This window comes from Crocuta crocuta, unplaced genomic scaffold, assembly GCF_008692635.1.
Source record: "Crocuta crocuta isolate KB4526 unplaced genomic scaffold, BGI_CrCroc_1.0 scaffold142, whole genome shotgun sequence".
NCBI lineage: Eukaryota > Metazoa > Chordata > Mammalia > Carnivora > Hyaenidae > Crocuta > Crocuta crocuta.
The window spans coordinates 1,922,934-1,928,749 of NW_027528892.1; the positions used below are offsets into that span (position 1 = coordinate 1,922,934).

General features: G+C 50.5%; 1 long non-coding RNA gene across 1 annotated transcript in view; it reads right to left on the reverse strand.

Moving 5' to 3' along the window:
* LOC144225813 (uncharacterized) overlaps positions 1-2,782 on the reverse strand; it is a 10,530-nt gene extending 7,748 nt beyond the window's left edge. The window contains exon 1 of the long non-coding RNA XR_013333405.1: positions 2,683-2,782. This is a non-coding gene — a long non-coding RNA (uncharacterized LOC144225813). The remainder of the gene's footprint in view (positions 1-2,682) is intronic.
* Between the last annotated feature and the right edge of the window lie 3,034 nt (positions 2,783-5,816).

A 5,816-nucleotide genomic window follows, 5' to 3' on the forward strand; every position in this document is an offset into this window, starting at 1 on the left:
CCGTGAGATCATGACCTGAGCCGAAGTCGGACGCCCAACCGACTGAGCCACCCAGGCGCCCCGGCTTTCGTGTTTTCAGGGGCACCTGGGTGGCTCAGTCAGTTGGGCATCTGATTACTGACTTTGGCTCAGGTCATGATCTCACAGTTGGCGGGATTGAGCCCCGAGTCTGTCTGACAGCACAGAGCCTGCTTGGCACTTTCTCTCTCCCTCTCTCTCTGCCCCTCCCGTTTGTGTTCTCTCTCTCTCTTTCTCAAAATAAATAAATTAAAAAAAAAAAAAGACTCTCATGTGTTCAAAGACTTTCATCTTCAAACTCACAATGTTGCTTAAAGTGGGCGGGAGAGACTCTTGTTTGAATTCAGACAAAGAAGTTGAGACTCAGAGATGTGGGATAATATTGTCAAGACCACACAGCGAGTGGGAAGTGGTATCTGAATGTAGCTCCTGGACGCTACTCGCCCTCTCGCCCCTCCCTTCACCCTCTTCCCACACGCCCTCAGAGGGAACTGGCTGTACACTGTACTGTTTCCTAAACCCTTGACACCCGCAGAGAAAACAGATTACCGAAAACAAAGCAAGCAAAACACAAAACAAAAATGCAATGACGTCCATGACGCTAAGAAAGGCTCCATCCCACTGAACATGAGCTGAGGCCTGCGCTGAAATCAAGAGTCAGAGGTTTAACCAACTGAGTCACCCAGGCGCCGAAAGCTAAAAAAACTTTTAATAAACTTGATTTCCAAAATATATGATGACCTTGGGGCGCCTGGGTGGCTCACTGGGTACTCAGGTCATGACCTCAGGTTCGTGAGTTCCAGCCCCACACCGGCGCTGCACGGAGGCTCTGCAGCTGGGAGCCTGGAGCCTGCTCTGGAGTCTGGGCCTCTCTCTCTGCCCCTCCCCCCATGTTCATTTCAAGGGAAACCTGCTTTGGCAACAACAAAATGTCCTGAGAAAATTAACAAGAGGCGGTATGCGGTTTCTTCGGTGTAAACAAACTGGAAAACCTGTTCACTTTCCTCATCTGGCAGAGGATTGTTCTCCGAGCTGTAGCCCTTGAGCACACATCCTAAGCGGGTGCAGGGTAGGACAGACGTTCCTTGCCGCTGCGGGACTCACGTTGAACATAATGGTGTATTTATCTTGGCAGTTTTTGCTGGTATTTATTATCCCGACATCGGATGTTTGCAGTTGCTGGTTCCACATCTGATCTCACATCTTTTTGGGGCCAGAGGAGGGGGGAGGGGTCCTGTCTCTGTAAAGATGAAGGGCGCTGCTCTGGACCCAGACCACGCAGGCAGGCGTAATCCTGCGCCCCCCCTTCTTGAGTCGGCCCAGTGTGGTGGAGAGAGCCTTTCAGTTTCGGCAAAGCCTCCGTGGGAGGCCCTGAACGCACATGAGGTTTTCAGCATCCCACACTAAGTGGCACTGGGGAAAGGTCACTTCACATAGCCACCTGCATTTCGTATTTCTACAAGAATGTTGTTTTATTTTATTTTTTAAATGTTAATTTTTTTATTTTTAATGTTTTATTTATTTTTGAGAGAGACAGAGAGAGTACGAGCAGGGAAAGGGAAGAAAGAGAGAGAGAGAGAGAGAGAGAGAGAGAGAGAGAACCCAAAGCAGGTTCCAGGCTCTGAGCTGTTAGCATGGAGTCCCATGCAGGGCTAGAACCTGTGAACCTTGAGATCATGGCCTGAGCTGAACTCAGCAGCTTAAGGACTGAGCCCTCCAGGCGCCCCTAATGTTTGTTTATTTTTGCAAGAGACAGAATGTGAGCAGGGGAGGGGCAGAGAGAGAGGGAGACACAGAATCTGAAGCAGCCCCAGGCTCTGAGCTGTCAGCACAGAGCCTGACGGGGGGCTCAAACCCACAGACTGTGAGATCATGACCTGAGCCAAAGTCGGACACTTAACCAACTGAGCCACCCAGGCACCCCTAAATTTATTTAAAAAAACCAAACCAGTTGATCCTCATTATATTTGGATTCCATACCTGAGAATTTGCCTACTTGCTGAAATTCATTACCCAGATCAGTGCGTGAGATACCAGCCCTTGCTCACAGCCTGATCTTGGACTTCCAGCCTCCAGAACTGGGAGACAATTAGTCTGTGCTGTTTAAGGCGCCCCGGGTGCGGTGCTTGGTTGCGGCAGTTCTAGCAGACACGGTGAATGATCATGATCGCCAGGCACCCTGCCGTGCACTGACCTTGCAGCCTCCAGGACAAACACGGGGGAACCCACTCAGTGCGTTGCCCTTGCTTCTTGATATCATCCAACAGACCTGGTCCCCACTTCCCTAATCCCTCCCTGGAACCAAACGCTTTCAGAAGATTCCCCTCACCCCCCTGTGCCGAGGCACTCCTTTGGTTCCCCTAGGACAAGTCTTCCAGAACGTTCCATCAACCGGACTTTGACTGCAGGCAGTTCTGGCAGCTTTGATCGACCTCGCAGCTCTTCCCCAGTGCATTTAACTGACTTCACCCCCAGAACTCTAGTTGTAAGGAGGCAGGAAAGGCAGTTTTCATCTCCAACCTCCTGAGACAGAAGACAGGGTTGGTGTGGGGTAGAGGGCTGAGGTGGACGCCCAGAGAGCCTCTGAGAACCTGGGCAGATGTGTGGACACGCAGCTGGCAAGAACCTTCCGGGAACCCTCTGTGTTGGCAGGGTACGGCCTACCTGACCCCCTTGGCTGTTGCCCCTCACCGTCTGCGAGTCCAGGCTCTCCCGGCCGGTGGAACAGCTGCCTCCTGGGCCGCACGGAGGACCTGGAACAGAAGAGCAGGCTCACCGCCCCCGCCACTGGCTGTGGAACTTGGCTCTTCTCTGTGTCTCTTGGGGAAGCTTCACTAGTCCCGGCTGTAAAATGGGCTGATGCTTTGATCTGCTGTGCAGTCTCACCCAGAGAGCGTAGGGTGGAATAACATTGCTTAATGATGGGCACGCAGTGCCCATCATTAAGCAATTCATTCATAATTTAACTATTTAACTATTCATTCCCGGGTGTTTCCTGAGGCCTGGCCATGATGACTCACACTCACAACCCAGCCCCGGGAGCCCTCGTGCGGTGCAGACTGACTGACTGGCTCAGTCATCCTTCACCCACTTATCCAATAAACACCTGAGCTTCCGGGTGCGGGGGCTGGACACCCAGAGATGAACCAAGTCCTCTCCCCACCCCGTAGGATCTCCCTGCTACAAAGCACAATACAAAAGAGAAAACGTTAATTATTATTTTGAGTAATAATTATAGTGGTGCTACAAAGCAGCCCAGAAGCTTTGGTAGGATAGGGGCCAAATTTCCTGCCAAAGGAATTTTTGCCCTCAGGCATGGGAAGTAAGGGGAGAAACACTTTCCCTCAATCTTTCTTTACTCATTCACAGGCAGGCCCCAGGCTGGTTTGCTCACCTGAGGAGCAGGGCAGTTACCAAAAANAAAAAAAAAAGTGCAAGCATGAAATGGAGAAGGGGCACTACGGAAGTGCAGATGAGGTGCTTCATCCAAATTTATTGGGGTGGGGTAGTCTGGGAAGGCTTCCTGGAGGAGGCAGCGTCTGAACAGATAAATCAGAGAGATGTTCGATGTTACCAGGTGAAAAAGAGGTGGAAGGAGGACATCCAGGGAGTCGTCCCTTCCTTCCATTGCTCACCAATATTTATGGTGCATTCCAGTGCTGGAGAGACAGCGCTGTGGGGACGTTGCACAGTCACCAAGCTGGTGTCACATACATGGCTGCTTAATTTGTGAGGACCAGTGCAGAATGAAAATGCAGAACCACGTGTTTAAATAAACGGGTTGGGGCACCTGGTGGCTCAGTTGCTTAAGCATCTAACTCTTGATCTCGGCTCAGGTCATGATCTCAGAGTTCATGAGTTCGAGCCCCGCGCTGGGCTCTGTGCTGACAGTGTGGAGCCTGCTGGGGATCCCCTCTCTCCCTCTCCCTCTGCCTCTCCCCTGAACGCACATGTGCTCTCTCTCAAAAATAAATAAACTTTTAAAAAGGGAGGTTAAGATGGGGCACCTGGGTGGCTCAGTCGGTTGAGCGTCTGACTTCGCCTCAGGTCATGATCTTGCGGTTTGTGGGTTCAAGCGCTGCATCAGGCTCTGTGCTGACAGCTCAGAGCCTGGAGCTGCTTCAGATTCTATGTCTCCCTCTCTCTCTCTGCCCCTGTCCTGCTCACGCTGTCTCTGTCTCAAAAGTAAATAAACTATAAAAAAAAATTAAAAAGGAGGGTTAAGAATCTTAAAAAGGCCCTAGGAGGGCATTCAACTGAGCATGAGGCCTTCCTTTTTTTTTTTTATCATTTATTTTTCATCATGATAGTGTGCTTTAATCCCTAACCTCCATTTCACCCACCCGCCTGCCCACCCCCCCTCTGGTCGCCATCAGTTTGTTGTCTACAGTGAACAGTCTGTTTCTTGGATTGCCCCTCCCCCACTCTTTTTTCCCCCTTTGGTCATTTGTTTTGTTTCTTAAATTTCACATATGAGTGAAATCATATAGTATTTGTCTTTCTCTGTCTGACTTACTTCACTTAGCATAATGCTGTCTAGGTCCATCCAGTTGTTGCAAATGGTAAGATTTCATTGTTTTTTTAATGGCTGAGTAATATTCCATTGTATGTACCCCACATCTTCTTTATCCAGTCATCCATCCGTGGACACTTGGGCTGCTTCCATCATCTGGTTATCGTAGATAATGCTGCTATGAACATCAGGGTGCATATATCCCTTTGAATTAGTGTTTTTGTATTTTTTGGGTAAATACCCAGTAGTGCGATTCCTGGATCATTGGGTAGTTCTATTTTTATTTTTTTGAGGAGCCCCCATACTGTTTCCACAGTGGCGGCACCCATGAGCATTCCCACCAACGGTGCGCGAGAATTCCTTTTTCCCCACGTCCTCGCCAACGTCTGTACTTTCTAGCATGGGGCCCTTCTGCGTGTGGGACGCTGTGCAAAATGGTGCTGGTTGTGATCCCATGAATCTGGCCCTGGATACGGGTGTGACTTCTGTCGCTTTTGAACAAACAAGCTGACTTGAAAAGCTTTGAGCGGACTTATTTCATGTAAATAGAAGTCGGGAGGGTTGGGGGGGGGGGGTCAGAAANTGCTGAAGGTCCCCACACACCTGCCTTCACACCTAACTGGCCACAATGGGCCAGGGCTCTCCTGAGTGCTGGATCATCTCCACTTCAGATGAAGGCAGAGTCACTGGTTTGTCCAGGGTCTCGAAGCCGGAAGGGTGTTGGTGGCATTCAGAGCCTGACACACCCATTGTTTGGTGCCCTAGACGCGGGATGGATGTGGCTTCTTTGCCTCGTCTGCCTCTGTATTCTGATCCTCCCCAGCATCCGCCTGAGAATAGGTGCCCTGTATGCGAGCTACACGAGAGATGAGTAGCCAACATTCCGTGGTGAAAGGAGCTGTCCTTACTTCAGGGGCCGGCGGCAGGTGCAGGGGGGTGGCTCTGTGTGTGTCCAACTTTGTGTCTGGGCTGGGCTTGCATTTATCAATTATGTGACTGAAGGTAAAGTGAAAAACAGCTGACGTATCAACTCCTTACTCCTTACTGGGCAGTGATCTAAGCGCATTGTGTGTATTCACCCATGAAGCTGCACAAGAACCCTGTGAAGGGGTTACTGCTCTAATGTGCTGCCGGATGGGGGATGCAAGGGTCCGGGTGTGAATCACCATCCCCCGGAAGGCTTGTGAACACAGTGCTGGGCCCACTCCCCCGAGTTTCCGATTCAGCGGGTCTGAGGTAGGGGCGAGAATTTGCATTTCTTTCTTTCTTTCTTCTTCTTCTTCTT